The 16,758-nt window shown below is 46.4% G+C and overlaps 1 protein-coding gene across 4 annotated transcripts in view; it reads left to right on the top strand.

Annotated features, from left to right (window-relative positions):
• Nucleotides 1-16,758, top strand: part of CCDC92 (coiled-coil domain containing 92) — a 71,487-nt gene that overhangs the window by 35,382 nt on the left and 19,347 nt on the right. For 3 of the 4 annotated variants that reach the window (XM_030501732.1, XM_030501734.1, XM_030501735.1), the window contains 2 exons: nucleotides 10,288-10,469; nucleotides 12,854-13,030. The gene's annotated coding sequence lies outside the window, so the exon portion shown is untranslated. Of the gene's footprint in view, nucleotides 1-10,287; nucleotides 10,470-12,853; nucleotides 13,031-16,758 lie in introns of those variants that run through there. The other variant, XM_030501733.1, reaches the window with a different exon arrangement.

The following is a 16,758-nucleotide window of genomic DNA, read 5'->3' as shown; positions in this document are numbered from 1 at the left end:
GTTCCCCTCATTCTTCTCTCTTCCAGACTAAACAAATGCACTTCCTTCCACCTTTCCTTGCAGGTCATGTTTTCAAAGCCTCTTTATCATTCACTTTATTCTCTTGCACATGCTGCAGTTTGTTTATTGTCTTCCTTAAAATGCATTACCCCAAACTGAGTGGATAGAGTCTCCCACTACAGGGAAAATGTTTTCTGAACCCTTTTCAACTTTGTGGCATCCTATTTGGAGTTGTAACCTGTACAGACAAAGCATTCCCAAAATTATTTACTTTTTCAGCTATGTCGTCTTTGGTGATATTCAGGCCAAATCTTAGGGCACCAATAGATGTGCTCTTTGTCTTCAGTTCAGAGTCCCTCCACTAAGTCTCAGTAAGGGGTATTGCAGGTGCCCTTGGTTTAGTTTTCACTAAGCAAATCAGCATGGCTGAAACCAAACCAAAAAAGGCCATGTATCTTAGTCCCTCTCTCTGCCTCAGTTATTCCAATTAGTGGGGAAAAAAAAGAAGAGGGAGAAAAATATATCCTGGATATACTAAACAGCCCCATACCTGCCTCATAAGATCTTACAGCCCTTCAAAATATTTGCTTAATCTCCCAGTATCTTGGCAGGGTAGAGAGGTATTAGCACTCCCAGGTGTTCTTATCCATTGATCTCAAAATATTCTCCTCCTTGTTTTATACATGGGGAGACTGAAGTGTTTGGAGGCTCAGTTTTCATAGGCAACAACGATCCCCTGCTCCATTTAAACTCAGTGGAAAATGTAGGTTGCAAGCCAACTGGAGAATTGGGCTTTAAGTGACATGCTGAGGTCCCCTCGAAAGCTAATACCACAGCCAGGCGTTAGAGCCCAGGTTTCCTGAGTCTGTCTAGAGCACAACCAGGCTGGCTCCCACTCAGTCCTATGAACAGGCCTAGCACAGCCACATGGTCAAACCACGCTCTAATTCCCCAAGTAAACCCTATTCGGTCATGGCAAACATCACAACATTCTAGAGAAGAGTCAGGTTGATCACAACTTGTTCACTAACTAGAAATCTTCTTGTTCATCCAGTATTTGGTTGCAAGTTGCATAGCTGAGAAGCCTGTTAAAGCAAGCAAATAGCACCTGCGCCAAGCCCTGCCGTCCTCCAGCAGTAAAAGATATTAATAGTTTCCAGCTCTGTAGTTTGCATGTTGCCTTGCCAAAGCTCACCTGCTCTCTGTGAAACGGGAGGCTGCTCAGTGCTGGTCACTGAATAAAAGGCTGGTTTGTAAAAGACAAATCTGGGGGAATTTTTTGAATTCCAAAAATAGACAAGGGGGGGAAAAAAAATGTGCCAGCAAGATGGATCTCATTTCATTTCCCAAATCCCTCTGGTCTCCAGAGTTCATTCTTCACTCTTAATGTTTCATGCTATGGCTTATTTTAGTCTCCTTAGTGGAAAGTTTAAAACATTTACTTAAAGGCAAAGCTTCAGCTGGCATAAACTGTCACAGCTCCCTTGGCTTCAGCTGCCCTCCGCAGACAAGCTGCCCTTTAGCATTTAAACTGCTTATTAGAAGTGGAAAACTGTGTTGCTTGAAATCATCTGCAACGACTGAGGAGAAAGGAATATAAAGGAAGGGCCCACAGTGTGGATTTCAGCTGAGAAACAGTCTTTCCACATGGACAGGTACAAATACAGAGCACTCCTGGCACACACTGCTCTTCAAGTCTTCCCTCAGATCCCCTCCAAAGCAGCCCTGAGGGGCTGGTGGTGCCCTATCTTGCTGGGCAGAAGCAATGGAGGCTGCAAGCATCTCTTGCAGGACAGTACAGGCTGCTGAGCACCAGCAGTCTGGAGCCATGTTAGATGGCCATGCCCAAATGATGCTCCTTTGTACCAGTTTCCTGCTTTGCTGCGTTGTTTTCTTTGCCTTCAGAAAAACTTCATGTTAGGGCATGGCGGAGTGGTTCAGGCATAAAAACTTGTCTCAAAAGTATCAGTGGTCCCTAATGTGCAAGTCCCTCTTCCTCCTCTTGCTCTTGCCTTCACATCAGATTCAGCTCTCGGGCTTCAGACCTGCTGCTCAAGCACAGCTCAGCTCCTGTTCCTGCAGTGTCTCTCCCTGCTCTAGCACAGCGCTGGTGATCACGCAGGGGTAAAACAATACTGTCATAGTTGCCATTCAGCTCAGTGCTTTTACAAGGAACATCTGCAAGCTCTCCTTTTTGTTCAGCGCATCCTAAAGGGGAAAAAAGAAATCAGCAAAGGTGCAATGTGTTTTGCTTTACTGTCAAGTTTAACAAACAACAGCCATCTGAGCTCCCACCAGTTTATGATGTTGGGTTCCTGCGCTGGTCCCTCTGACTTGTGTGTCCTGACTTCTATGGAACCAACCTCACTCACTCTCTGGTAAATCACATCAGCAGGGCTTTTCCAGATTGACACCAGCCTGACTAAGACCAGAGGAGACTGCCAAAGCCCAAAGGATGGGAACAGTTATTTTGCCAGCACCCTGGCTGGATTTGTGTCCCCGTAGGAATGCGTACACTTCCCTTTGCTGTTGCAATGGCACCAGCGTGTTGATGAACTGCAGTGCTGGTATTTATCCCTTAATTACTCCCATGACTCGCGTTAAAGTAACAATTTTCCATGGAAACAAACACAAGCAAAGCTGACACCACTCAAACTGCTTTTACTCTGAAACACATCCTGCACTTTGGGTTTTGAGGGTGGCAACTCTGGAGGTTGCTCCACGTTCCTGGTTCCAAGGTTTGCCGGAGTTAAGAGGAATAAGACTCACTGGCCAGCACTTGATCTGGCATGGGGAGGAAGGGTTAAAGTTGTTGGACTACAGCCCATGTGGGGCTGAGGATCACTCAGCACACTGTGATTCTGGGGGAGATGGATGCTAAGCATAGCTCAGGACAGGGCAGTTCCTGTCCATGATGGTTCCTGGGTGTTCTTATGACATGTTCACCTGTGAATGTTCTTGCCAGGACACTCCCTCTGTTTGATTTACCCGTGGGCATCTCAACCTGGGCTGCTGCTCGCTGTTTTTACTTGTCTCAAGAGGCTTAGTCAGGGAAAGCAGCGTGAGTGCTGTTCCTGGATCTTATCTGGAGTCATTCATCCTGTTCTGTGCATCGTATCAATTGCAGGTGCCACGGTTGTGTGGGATCATCCTTGGCTGAGTCAGTTGTTTAAATAACTAACAAAATAATTAGCTGGCAGGTCTCAGCTGCATCCTTTAGGCTAACCTGGCATCGATTCTTATGTGGAGTCCTCATGAACTTCAAATCCTCTGAAGCTCTTTCACTGTCCTTTACCCTCATAAAGCAGTATCCATATGGGAGACTGGGTGGTCAGGAGCCAATTTTTTCTTTTACAAACCTGCCTGTCTTGCACTAGATTTGTCAAATATCACCCTAGTTTTGTTCATCTGCACAGCCAACTGAAACTAGGCAGAGAAAAAGCTGTTTGTCTGATTTCTCTACTTGCAGATGCCATTATTTACACCAGACCATTCCTGCTCCAAAACACTTCTAGCATCATGCAAAAGGCAAGAGCAAGCAGGTGGATGGAGAGAGGAGGGATGTGGACACACAGGGTGGTGAGAGCAGCACCACTGTCGCAGCACCCAGGGCCAGGAGGCACCTGCTTTGCTTTGCTTTGCTCTGGGTTTGCTTCACACCCTGGGGAAAAGCACAGGATGATGGAGCTGAGGGAGCAGAGCCCTGGGAAGCTTGAGTAATGCTGGTCTCAGCAGCATGATGCTTTTGCCACTCCATGTTTTAGGAGGTTGTATGATCTGACGTAGAGTCTGTTAGAGTTAGCTGGTAACTTGCTTATACTTTGTGTAGACAAAGTTGCCTCCATATTATACTTCTGTGCTCCCCACTCACCCCCCCTTTAATTTTGCAAAGTGGTTTAAATAATGTAAAAAATGCAACTTTGGCTGTGCAGCATTCCCAGGAAATGCCTACAGAAACTGTCTGCACAGGGAACATCTACAAAGGGAAGATGGGGAGGGAGGCAAAGCCCAACAGACCTGGATTCCTTGAGCCCATGTGCAGCTTCTTCCTCTCCAGTTCCTCAGGGCTGTTGGCTGCCTCTTCATTTCGCTTCCCAGGCCCCACACATTACAAATAGCTTTCATGAGAGCTCGTCAGCCTCCCACCATGCCAGAGCCCCATCAGACTCCTCTCCTCTGAAGAAGAAACTTGTAAGGGCTCAGTAGCCATGACTGAAGCCGGAAACAGGGCCAGCACTCAATAACTGCTGGGCTTTTCTGACAGTCTGGCTCTGAGGAAACCCTTTTTTTTCCCTTTTCCTTTTTTTTTTCCCTCTACACATTGAAGTGGAACAAGGACTGAGTCAGTGATATAAATATTAGGCTGAATATTTCTTCCCTAGAGGACTTCTCTCTGTGTCTGTCTTCTTTATCTCTGCCAAGGTGCTGATAACCACCATGTGCCTCGTGGAACTGTCTCCCACAGGATTGATGGAACCTCATTCCATGGGGATTTTCAACCCAGGCTGCAGAAAGGGCTGAGAAGGAGAGAGTCAGAAACAAGCCTTCCCTGGTGGAGAAAGACATGGAGCAATCACACAGTTCCTCCAGCAGGCAGGGCTGTTTAGCTTGGACAGACCGCAGCCTCCCTTGTACCAGGAGGTGGCTCTGCCCAATGTCCTTGTCCTCTCAGGATGCAAAAACATCAACTAACTAACATCTACCTAAGTTTTCTTTTCCTGCGGGTTGGTGTGTGGTGACACCAGCAAGTGACTTGTGCTTTCACAGGTAAGGGCTCCAATCTTGCTCCAGAAAAAGAGCTTAATTGCCTCTTGTTTCTCCTGAATCAGGGACATCTCTTGAGCGCAGCAGCTTCAAAGACACATCCGCCACACTCTATCATAACAACATTTAGAAAGCAGTTTGAATGTCTTCCAGCTGGTCTCATGTTACAGAGATCCCTATCAGCACCCGGGAGGAAAGAATTAGCAAGAAAAACAAGCGTGTCTTTAAACTTCAGAGAGAAAAAGAAAACACAAAGAGAAAGGCCACGTGAAAAGCGTAGATGGAGGCCAGTGACTTCCAAACAATGTGCTCTTTTCCTAGGGTTGTTTGAGGTGGAAAAGAGTCTAATGATTGGGTTTTCTTGTGTCAGCTGGAGACTTTGAACACTCATGGCAGACTGTATCAAAGCCAGATGAATTTGCACAGGTACTGTCTATATGACCTCCTTCTCGGCCATTGGAAATGAGCACCTAATGTGAGCATTAACAGGCAGGAGGGTGTGCCTATGGAAGCAGGGAGTCCCCAGAGCAGACAAGCCAACACACATGAAGTTTCAAACATATGTGCTTAGCTCTTCATGCCAAACTCCTCTCATGCCCCTCCCAAGGGACTTCTTGTGACTCTCTCCTTCCCCAGAAAAGCATCACAGTTGCAGCCTTTTCCCTTTTACCAGGAGATCAAGCAGTCAGGCTCAGGGTAAGCAGTGGGAAAGCCTGGAGCAGGCAGCTCCCTTGGTAGCACAGAGCTTCCCACACCCAAGGCGCTCCTCAAATCTCAGCCAGTCTTTTTTGTTGTGGTTGTTGCTGAGCTGCCTCCCCTTGTGTGGCTGTCCTGCACCCCAGCCCAAGCCCTGCAGCCATCCTCAGCTTCTTCCCTTTGGTACACAGACTGACTTGCTGACATGTGAACAACTCCTTTTCAAGAACAGATACCCTCAGTTTCAAAGAGCAAAGTCCCTCGGGCAGCTGGGGAAAACTGGCAAAGGACACAGACTCAATTTGGTTTTGCTTTGCAGTCCCTGTGGTTCTTCACACGAAGAAGCCAGTGGCATGAGATGGGCCTTGGGGACCAGAAGTTGGTGCCTTTGCATGTTAGAAACCATTTCCGTTAGCAAGTCTTACAAGCACTGTCTGTTCCTGTATTTGTGATTCCCACAGTGCTATTTTTCTGCCTTTCCCAATACTTTCTCTTCTTTCCTATTCAGTCTGCTGATGGGCCCAGCCTCTTAGCTGGCTCTCATCAAAGGAGGGCATTATGTGATGCCAGCACTTCTCATACTGTTCTTTTCTCCATGAAATTTCCATTATGATCGGAAAAAAATCTGGCAGCTACTACCTCAGCTCTCCGATGGCCTTTGGTTGCTGTTAATCATAATTTAATTGTCTTCACTTGCTCTATCTAAGTGAAAAGATGGATAGATACATAGAAAGATATAAGTATGAAAAGGGGGGGAGCAATTTGTGGTGATTAGTGGCCCAAGGCGAGTTGGAAGGGGTGGGAAATTGCATCGAGCTGCACCAATTTACACCTTCCAAGATACTGACTTGCTCTGACAGTGAAACATTTCTCACTACGAGAACTCAATCTATTGTCTGTCTGGGTTGAGTGTGCAGTTAAAGGAAAATTCACAAGATGCAATTAGAGCAGAAGTTACAGATTGATGTTTCAGCTTCTAAGAGTCAAAAAAGAAGTGAACTTGAGCATATGTAACTTCAGAGACTAACCTAATCTTCCCCTCTTGCTGAGAAGATTCACATAGCAACAGCGAATGGGGCTTTCTTCAATTTGCTTTATCCTGTGTGTATTTAAGATAACTCTTTTTTTTTTCCAGAATTTCATTTAGCTACTCATACTACAAACACAAGGACAGATGGTCACCAGATCAAACTTAATCAGCATTCTGTATGCTGGATTTGGAGCTTAGAAATTCATCTGGTTCTAGTAAAGCATAGTCTGAAACCTGCCTGATGTTTAACTGAACCACAGAATTGTATTACATTTCTAAGCCTCCCCATCCTCACAAGAGATTGAGAAGGGAACCATCGGGCATTTTTAAAAGGGGTCGATTAAGAGTTTAATTATAAGAGATCAAAATCTGTTGTTACTTGTGTCTCACTAGAGAACAGCATTTTTAATAGCAGACTGCAGCCCAATCTTACCCATTTGCTTCTTCCCGAAATTCACCACAAGGCTAAATCCAGCCCTGGAATAAGAGGATGCAGGGTAAGAATAAGGATAAGAGGATGCAGTTGTGTTTACATCCCCTTACACCACGCTGAATTCAAGGTCTAGACCTTGGCGGTGCACTCTCGGTCAAAGCAATTTGAACTATTTTCCCATGGCTTTTTCTCATTCCTCTTCTCTTCAAGCTCTTCCTTTTTCTGCTTCTCATTGCTGTTAGTTGTTACCCACAGGGCTGAATTCCACATGAGTGCCCCCATCCCAAGGAGTCGATGTTACACAGACAGGACAAGCAACCAGCTCCCTCTGCACCAAGGCCCGCAGAGAAGGGCTTTCAGGCTTGATCAGCCTTTTAGGCTTCTACATGCTCATGAGCGCAAAGGTATTCAGGTGCATCAAAAGCCTCTTTTGCCTTAAGTGAACACAGGGTTTGACCCCATGTCCTTAAATCCTCTGTCCTTCAAGCTGCTGTGGTGATCTTTTTGTCCTCTTCAAAAACACTCGGCTATTTTATCCCTCATTGCCACAGTCTGTTAGAGACGTGTATACCACTGCATTGAACTTTGCTGCTTTTATTTGCATAACTGTGGCATGGGGCTGACTGGCTAGAAACCAAAAACCACTCCAAACGGCACAGAGGCGACAGCCATCTGTGTCTTTTTCACGTTTGGTTTCATTGTTTTAGGATCAAATCCAACCGCTGCAACCTACAGTAACTCTAGACTTTTCTGAGCTTTCCATACAGTACAGACTGTGGTTTCACTGTGGAGAAGCAAACCTGGAAAAAAACTTGTTGGACTGGATCAGAGGTATTTTAGTTAGGGCTGCAGGAGCTGCCAGTGGTGAAAATAGCACTCCCAGAGCATGAATGACCGAGTGGTGTTTCATTCTGTGTGTGTTAGACTGTTTAATCCTAACTCGGCGTTATGGTTGAGCTGGGCAGTTTGCTCCTGAGATGTATTTCCATTGCCATGTAATAAATAGTAATGGTCTTTATGAGCTACTCGTGGATGGAAGGCATCTAGTGGTTGCTAAAGGTTATTCTGATGATGTATATTCAAAGCCCTCCTGTTTGGCATTAATTAGCACAATGTACTATTTTGCAATTTCCCAGCACAGACACATCCAGATTCCTGCTAGGAATTGGAAGCAGCATCACCCACCACCCACTCCTCCACCCAAACCAGACAGATACAATCCCTCCCTCGCATGAAACTTGTGTATCCCTCACAACGCCATGGCAGGGAGCATGCAGGGGTTTGGAGGATGCAGGGGTTTTTTTGCATTACAAAAGCAAACCATTTCTAACAGGCCTGAGGCTGGGATCTTCATGAAGGTCTCTCCCATGGGTCCCAAAAGCCCAGTGCCATTAGCTAAGGGCAATCAGCAGCTCTTGATTTGCCATGTGGGCTGGTGTTTCTGATGTCCGGGTTGAAGATTGCTGGTTGCAGGAAGCTGATGCCCACAGGAGCTCAAACCCCTTAAGGAATTGGTGGGAGCTGGTGACCCACACACTGATTTGAACTCTTCATGTCACAGCACTGGGAGGAACTGGTGTAAACCCTTCCCTTATGTGTTTCCCATTTCTCCAGGCTTGGCTGCTCCAAGCCTACTACAGCTCCCTCCTAATACAATATATAGGAGGAAAATGCATAGGAGATACTATGGGGGCTGGATTCTGCCCTTGCTAAAGGCCAAAAGAGAAGGGGATACTTGCACTTCTTTTACTTATTTTATCCCTGTTAGGTGTCTGAAAAGCATCTGCTACCAGCCCCAAGCTGCACGGATAATTAAATGCTGTACCAACCAAGCTGCCAAAAGATGAAAACATAGCTATAAGCAGATCCTGTAATTAGGAAAGTACCAACTCATATCCTCCTTCTGCTTAGGCATCCCACCACGGGTAGGTTGCCCTGCTGTTCATGGCTTCTGAGTTCCTTGCCCTAAGCTGAGAGTGCTTTTTCCCCTGACTTTGGTGCACTGCTATTCTGTGTCCTCAACACAAAGGCTCTTTCTCTGCTTTTTTCTTATTAGTGGTTGTATCTTGTCTCATGTAAGGAGTACTGGCCTTACAGTACTCCTGGAGTACTGTTTCTTCTGCATTAATCTCTTACACAACAGCCATCCTCTCGAGCAAGTTACATGGTGTGAAGTAGGTCCTTTCCTGTGACTAATGAGTAGCTGGGACAGCATGAAGCACTGATGGAGCAGTTATAGTCCTGCAGCTATAACCCGTTGCATCCACAATGGGGAACAGCCACTCTTGGAACCTGCCTCCAGCATCACCATCCCCATGGCATCAAAGCTCCACTGCAACTCAGCCTTGCTCAGCACCATGGTTTCTGCACACTCTTCCCAATGCTGTAACAGGCAGGCTTATATGCACCAGTTAATTCTGTTTCTTACGCCTCCAGCCTCCCTCCAGATACATTTATTTAACTCAGACATGTTGCAAGTCAGATGCCAACAGCTCCCAAGCCAAGAAGATGCAGCGCTCCTTCTGCTTGCTCTGTTTTCCTGTGAACTTTGTCAGTTTTTGCTTGTTTCTCTATGACCTTTGGAGCCCATTCAAAGTCATCTGCCTTTTGCTTTGATTTAATTTCATCCTAGTGCATGTTGCCAGCTGATTTGTTGCCTGTTTTTACACATTGCCAGCAAATCACCACCTCTTCATATTGTTTAGGCAGTCATCAAATCTCGGCTTGCCAGTTCTTTTTGATAATGGGCTAGGAGGGATTGTTGCATCTAGCTGATGTGACCAGAAAGGGACCAGAAAGCTGCTTAATTCCAGCTAACAAATCTTTAAAGCCCAATGTGGGGCTTTTATGGCCGGAGCAGGGTCTGGCCTATGTTATGGACCCAAGGTCTGCCTGTATGTCTGCTCCACCTCATCTTTCCAGTGGTTAGCAGGGAACTTCAGCTTGCTTCAGTGGAGCAAGCACTGGCTCCATTGTACTGGAAATGTTGCACCAGAGATTTGGCTTGTGCTGGTTCTGGGATGGAGGCAGTTTTATTGTAGAGCTGGGTGGACCTCCTGGGTCATCTCTTATAATTGGTCCTGGTTACAGGCAGCCTGGGATCAATGGGAGGTGAGGGAGCCTGGTTATAGCTGTGGTTATTCCTGCAATGTTAGCGAGAGCTGAGGTGGACATGGGAGCCTCAGGTGAGGTGCAGAGTCCACAGGCTCAGCTCCAGCACCAGACAGCCCACAAAGTGCTGCTTCCATGCCTGGAAGGCTCCACCTTTTTTGTGTATTCCTCAGGAGAGCTATACTGAGGCTCATTTGTGGTGAAAGGCAGTACTGTATGTTTTTCTGCACACTTGTCTGTGTTACCTTTACAGCTCCAGGTATCGTGCTCAATGGCTCGTTTAAGACCAAGATTTCCTTTGTGGTCCAGGAGTAAGATCCATATTTCCCTCCAATACAGAGGACAGCCAGAAGGGGAAGGCATAGCACAGTTGATCAAACCCTACATTCATCTGAGCACCATGGGCATCTCCCACTGCACCATTCAGGACCTGAGGTATGTATTTATAGACACAGTGTACATAACTTTAAGCTATTCTGATTCCATTTTCTCTGTATGGATCCCCAAATGCCTATATAGATGATTTAAAGAGAGAAGTGTTTACTGGTTAGATGTAACTGTGATGATTTTACATAGCACAGTGAGACTGTGGGCCACGTGGGCTCTCCTGAGGAGGGCTAAGCTGCACCAGCCACCCGAGAGCCCAGGGTGCCTCTCATCCTGCTGATCCACTGCCACAAAACTGCTCACAACCTATGTCTTAGCAACAATGGGGCTGTGGGCTCCAACCCTGGCTTATTCTGCATGGCTCAGCCGCCCCAGGGCTGCACAGCCAAATAGTGAGGGAAATTTAATGTTCCTTCAGGCCATCAGAGCAGCCAAGCAGGCTGCAGAGGTCAGGGATTAGTCCTGGCTTGGCTTCGATATGCTCTTTTGAGCACTGTTTGAATCTCAAATGTGCCATATCTGATCCAGATTGAAGCTTGTCTGCTTGCATAGCCTTGCAACAGAGAGCTCAGTTCAAGCTTGATAACTTCATGCTTGCCAAAGTTCTGCCTTTTGCACTGAGATCTCTGCTGCTATCATCACCCACGATGCCAAGCCAGCCCATATGTCCTCCAGCCACCCATGGAGTCACGCACTCCAAAGCAAAGCCCAGCCATACCACATCTAGGGGGTCACAGACTCCACTGAGGACAGCCACTTACCCATCCCAAGGACCCCAGCACAGCCAGCCTGCAGGATTTACAGCGTGTTGCAAGCACATCTCAAACGTCTCATCAAAGGCCAAGGAAAAAGGCACCACCAGAGAGGCCTGGGGCTAGAAAGCAGCGTGGGACAGGCCCATCTCTTGCTGTTCCAGTGCCCACGTGTGGCCAAGCCCTGAATCTTTTCTTCTTTTGCTTCGATGCATCCAAACGCAGAGCAAACTCTTTACAAAGAAAGCAAGTGTCCTCTGCTGGCTGCAAGCAAAAAATGCATGTGGTGGTACCCTGGCTAGGGATAGTGCTGGAGCAGGGATGTGTTCTGTGAAGCTTGTGACCTGATTTTGTTTTAAAGGTGGACGATAAACCAGCTGTGAAATGGAGCTACAGCTCTGTGCCTTTGGGCTGCGGGTGCAGGGCAGGGTGCAGCCCTTCTCCCTCACAGCCCCATTTCTGGGGTGGGAACCCCAAATAGGTCCCCAGGTAAGGTGTGAGATGGTGGAAGCTGGAAGGGGAGCAGCCCACTAGAGGGGCAGGAGATCAGAGGTGCCCATGGCACAGGAGCAGAGGAACTTTTGATCAGCACAAAGCACATTTTGGGCAGTGCCTGCAGAAAAGACATAAGAGCAGGGGCCAGAATCCAGCATGAGTTTGTTCTCTGTGTTTCTGAAATAATCCCTCAGAGATCAACGGGGTTTCACATCTTTCCCCATCTGTTCTTAATCTGTTCACTTGACAGACGCCAAACCACCATACCCCATATGGAAAAACACAAAACAAAATACAAAGCCTTCTATCTCCTCTGGTTTTATTCAGAAATGTTCCCCGGAGCCTGGCTCTGTTCATGCCCCAGGCATATGTGGAGGCCAAGGGAAGAACCTACACCAGGGACAGAGCTGCTGTCAGCAGGGTTTTCACAGCAAGGCCCAGGAAGGGGTGGTCAGGGCACAGACTGTATCTGATGGAGCAGCTTTGTGTTCATGCAAAGCTGATGACTCAGGTTGGTGATTATCTGCTGCTGGCATCCCTCCGCTGCCAAGATGCCTCTACCAGCATCCTGGTCCTGCTGTTCCAGGCGCTGCAGACTTGTACAGCCAGAGAGTCTTGGCCAGGCTGGAAGTGGGCAGAGAGAAGGGAACTGCCCTGCTAAAGGTCACAGAGCAGACAGGGCTGGAAGGAAAACCAGTACCCAAACCCCCCAAAGGCTCCAGTCAATTGGTCAAGCAGCCTGTCATCCCAGTGTTATCTCAGAGTTCATCCCTGCAAAATCCATTCAGGATATGAGCAACAGCATTTTAATGGTACCCATGAATACTTTATTTAAGGCCGAGACTCAGTGACTACAGCACTGTCATTACCAGCGCCTGGACCAAATCATCTCTGATAATAAATAATACAGGATAACTCCCAACACCTAAAATTATTCTATCCAAAGCTGTTCCCATCCTCATCCTATTGATCAGAAGGTCTGAGTGTTTGTAGCAGTTCATACAGTAAATGGAGTTTAACTTTCTTCTTTCCAGATACTGAAACTGGCTCTTTTCAGGACACTGCCATGTAATTTACAGCTCTATCACTAGTTCCTTAATAGTTGCCAGGTTCTTTGGAGTCCTTTGAAAGTGAACATGATAAAAAGATATGAGCTGAGACTGACCACAAGTTTCTTGTCTGCAGGTTCCTACGTGCCTTTTTTAATCTTTTCAGCAAGCTAATGGAAACGATTCTGTATCTTCAAGGCAAGCTGATGAAGTTTTTGAGTTTCCCTGAGTGGTAACAACAGAGAATTGATACAGCTCTACAGCAGCCAAATGCCAGCGCAACTCCACATCTCAACTTTACCATTAGCCTCAGGTAAGAGAGGGGAGAGATTTCCTCTTTGCATATCATTTGCTTAATCAATCTGAAACACATGCCAGTCTGAATACAGGTTTGAAACAGTGACAGTTAAACACCCGTGCAATCTGTCCATTACCCCAAGGATGGAGTATTTACATAGGGTTTGGATGAGCAAAAAGGAAGGATGGGAGAAGATTCAGCAGCTCTGATAGGAGAGGAAAAAGGACACTGGTGTGGGCTGTTCACATCACAGCATGCCCTGCTCTGTTCAGACACTGCTTCACACCAGCCCAAGCCTATGTTAATTTAATAAATGAAAACATCCTGTGCCTCCCCAGTTTGGCAAAGGTAGGATGTGGGGTGAAGGAGATCCCCTTGGCTTACTCTGCATGTTTTACCAGTTATCCCCAAACTCCCTCAAATGTCAAGAGAAAGATCAACAGAGTGAAACATAATCTCAAAGGGAAACATGATATTTTCTAAAATGTCCTCACAGCAGCAATCATAATAAAAACACAAACCTGAGCTTTGTAAAAATCTAGCAATAAAACCACAGACATCTTTACAACTCCTAGATAGACAAGCACAAAAACCCTCCCAGATGCGAGGAGCAAAACTATAACTGGGGAACAGATCTAATTGGTTTACAGCCTGCAGAAAGAAAAAGAAGCCACACGTGACACCAATTTGCAGGCCATTACCAGTCACCATCAGGCAAGATAAAATCAAATCCCTTCATTTTTCCTCACCTAGAGACCATGGAGCAGCTGAGCTGTATGGAGGTGGAATGCTACACTTAGAGGCAACTACGTGGTTTAGGTTCATAAAGCAAGCTCAGACCTTTATGCTGTTTCCTGGTCATTTAAAGCCCTTTTCTTTGCAAGACAGATTACAGGCATCTGTACTTCCCTCACTAACAGCATGTTCTGTTCCACAGGAATAGAGATCATCTCTCTTAAAATATGAGGCAGGCCCTCGGGCAATGTAGCTCAGCATCCCAGTGTGCTCTGGCAGGTTATTTAATATTTTCATGCCTTGAATCTTCCATCAGCAAAAGGAATCTTGTATTTCTCCCACTCTGTTCAACCAGGTTTAAAGCTTTTCACATGAGTACTGCTTATTATTAGGAGGCAATAGAGGACCTGTGGCAGCGGAGGGCTGGTTGTGTGCAAGGTAATCAGACTCATCTGAGCATAGAGCAGGATTATAAAGCACAGAGCTGGTTTGGTGGAGGACTTTCTGCACCTCTGTAATCAATTAGCCTAGTACTTTCTTATGTGCTTGACTTTACTCTTTAGTACAGCCAGGGTTTTGAATTGCCCACCCGTTTGCCTGTATTGCTGGGGGAGGCAGGCATCAGCTTGCTGAGATGATGGTACTGATCCAGCTATCGACAACTGCAGTGACCTGCCTTTTCCTCTGTCTGCCATGGAAATGAACCATGCAGTAACAATGATGGGAAATTATTCAGAAGAAAAAGAAGTTCAATGTAGGCAGAGTAAGCACAGCCTCAGCCTAGTACCATACAACTGTCAACTCGTATTGCAGTAGGCTTCTTGATGCTGATAATTTAATGATTCTTTGGCCCAAGGGTACATTTCCCACTGCAAATCTGCTTCTCCAAAGCCGCTTTATCACTGACCTGAAGGGAAGCAGTCATGGCTTGGGTGTACATGTATGTGACGAGAGCTAATGCATGGTAACAGCTACAGCACATCTAGTAGGTCTGACAAAACAGACAAGGTTCTGCATGAGTATTTTGCTCTCTGAACATAGAGGTCACTGGCCTTTTTCCTGATGATCTTGGATGCAATACAGTAGGCAGAGCCTGGGCATACATATATAAACCTGTCAGTGATTACTTACATACATTAGACTAGATTTTTTTTATATATATATATAAAAATCCTTACAAACAAAGCAAAATGCAGATGTCAGGTCTACTTTTGCCCTAGAAAAAAAAAATGCTTGTTCTTCTCTTATTTCTAGGCTATTCACAACTTGCTCTTTTTCCTTTGTCTACATTTAGCTGCCTAGTTGAAGAGCTTTTTGAAAGCTGTTCTGGGCCTTAATCACACCCTTTCTGATTGAAATGGGAACCCTTATTCCCCAGGTTCCTGGGAAAGGCCCATGATACGACTGAAAGGTGGGGACTGCTTTTGCCCTTGTTTGTACGATCACAGAATTCTGGCTAACAGCCATCTCATGAATTAATGCTGAAAAATAATGGATTTTCTAAGAGACTGGTTGGTAAAGTGGAGATAAGGTTGCTGAGTAAGGGCCTGATGCCTTCTCCCAGCCAGCAGCTATAGCAATGTTTTACGTTCAGGGAGTAGGTCAATTCACTTGCACATTTAATGGATGAGATAAGGACAGCTTGCACTACATTAGCTTTCTGGGCAACGTATGATATCAGGGATGCAAAACCCTTCTGGCTGCCTGCTACTGCAGGGAGCTGCCTGCATGCACTTGCAGAGCAAGGCCTGGAGATCTATTTGCAGATGATGCTGTCCTGTGCTAAAAACAACCACCGATGCTCCTGAGCATCCCACTATAAAGTAAATGACCACTAAGGCAACGCAGGCCAACATGCCACCTTTGGGATATGGCTGACCTCGCTCTGCTCAGCACTGTGGCATTAGTGGTCAGCCACACTGCAGCAGAGTTGCAAGGAGGTTCTTTGTGTTCTGCCCCCCTCCAAGCGCAGACATGTGTACATCTCATGGCAGCCTGCTCCCACCTTCTGCTCCTCCAGCCCTGGATGTCAGGCTGGATTAGGCATCTCCTGGATCCTGACCAGCTTTCTCCAGTTCTGCTCCTCAATAGCTGTCTGAGCCTCAGTTTTAGCACTTGTCATCAGATGTTACTTGTTCTGCAGCAGGAGGCTTCCTCTTGTACCAGGAACCCCACTGGCCTAAGTTTTGTGTAAACAAAGGGACAACAATAAATAAAACCAGTCTCTGCCTTAAGGAGCTGACAGCATCTCCCTTATTTCTCCCAGCTTCTGTAAATAAATCCTTGGTAATGTCACTGTTTTTCAGAGGACAATAAAAGGACCTGTCGTCACTCTCTGACTTTTCCTGCCATTCACTGAGCTCTCCCCTCCTCTCCAGTGCAGGGAGAATTTGGTTAAGAATTAGATCTCATCTGATGACTGCTAATTATCCTAGAGGCTGTTGGTAAGATGCAGTGAAGGGACTAAAGAGAGCACTCAGGAACAGCCCTGCAGGAGGAATGCTGGCTTGGCCAGTGTCACTGAGCAGAATTAGGCCTCGAGGACTGTAACTGATGCTTTTCCAATAGGATATCTGATAGCAGAGGTACTAAAGAAGGATCAGTATAGAAGTCTCTATACACACACACTTATGTACATTTGGTTCTGATTTTCAAAATCCCCCTTTTGGAACAGGGAAGGGATCCCATCACCCTTCAGATTTTAACATTTTGGTTGAATTTCATCCTGGCTGTTCCCCACTCCGTGCCAAGCTCTGGGAAAGACTCTGCACAATAACTTTCCCTTGCCCCTACCCTCAGCACACTGCTGTCAGGGCAGAGGACTTGCACAACAACATGCAGGCTGCCTGCTTGCAAGGAGAGACAGCCACTCCGGCCCTGTCTCCTTCCCAACGGGGTCAATGGGAAGCTAATCCCAGATTCTCATCTCAGCCACACTGATCTAATTAATAGTAACTCTTTGGGCTTTATGGAATGGAGGGTGTCTGCATTTAGATCTGCATTACCAG

The sequence above is a fragment of the Strigops habroptila genome, chromosome 11 (genome assembly GCF_004027225.2).
Source record: "Strigops habroptila isolate Jane chromosome 11, bStrHab1.2.pri, whole genome shotgun sequence".
In the NCBI taxonomy this organism is placed as follows: Eukaryota; Metazoa; Chordata; class Aves; order Psittaciformes; family Psittacidae; genus Strigops; species Strigops habroptila.
This window is presented reverse-complemented; position numbering and strand designations above follow the sequence as displayed.